Below are 858 nucleotides of genomic sequence, written 5' to 3'. Positions count from 1 at the left end.
CTAGTCATCCTTGAGAGTGGGGAGCTCAAAGAGATACTCGCCCAGAGATGCCTGGGCCACGCCAGTCTGCGCTGGTTGTGGCCCCGCCACTCTACGGAGGTTGGTCAGGTGGTTGCCCGTCTTCTTGAAGAGCTTCACCTCCTTATCCAGGAAAGACTTTCCAAGCAGTCACAGAGGTGAGGGTCTGTGCGGGCAGAGCCCAGGGCGTGCAGATCCAAGAGAGCCTGGTTCAGGTTCTTCTCCAGGGCCAAGGCAGCTTCCATGGCCTCCAGGGTTTTACCCCACTCATCTTGAGATGGCTTCTGCACATCCTGGAAGAGTACAATGCCCCCGTGATCGTTCTGCAACTTGAGGAGACGCTCGGCGCCCTCACACTTCTCCTAGGCCAATTCGCTGAAGAAGTGGCCTACGCCCTCCAAAGCCACATCATCCGGATCCAAAAGGAAGCTGAGAGAGAGGTAGGTGTAGGAGGCCTGCAGGAGCAAGTTGACCAGGCGGCTCACGGCAGCTTCCACTTCAGTGGAATAATTCTGACGAATCTGAGAGGTCATGGCTAATCCGAAGTATGGGGCTTACTGTGAAGACGGGGCTGGCTGGTCCTAGGAGCCGAAGGTGGCAAGGAGATGGTCCCGGAGGCTGTGACTGGAGAGACTTGTAAGGCGGCTGGAAGTGAATAAAGTGGGAGTCCCTGGGTCTGTTCCGTCCAAACACTGTTGAAGCAAGATACAGATCCTCGGGATCTCCAAAGCGCTGCTCCCTTTCCATGACCTTTAACATGAAGGGATATTGGATGTTGTCAAAGACCTTTCCTGCACCCGATGTTGATGATCGTGTGGTTATTGCCTTTCAGTCTGTTTA

The 858-nt window shown here is 54.8% G+C and overlaps 1 pseudogene; it reads right to left on the bottom strand.

Annotated features, from left to right (window-relative positions):
• Positions 1 to 551, bottom strand: LOC103693597 (ferritin light chain 1 pseudogene; annotated as a pseudogene).
• Positions 552 to 858: the final 307 nt, after the last annotated feature.

The sequence above is a fragment of the Rattus norvegicus genome, chromosome 15 (genome assembly GCF_036323735.1).
Source record: "Rattus norvegicus strain BN/NHsdMcwi chromosome 15, GRCr8, whole genome shotgun sequence".
NCBI lineage: Eukaryota > Metazoa > Chordata > Mammalia > Rodentia > Muridae > Rattus > Rattus norvegicus.
Note: the sequence above shows the minus strand (reverse complement) of the source record. Positions and strands in the feature narration are given on the sequence as shown.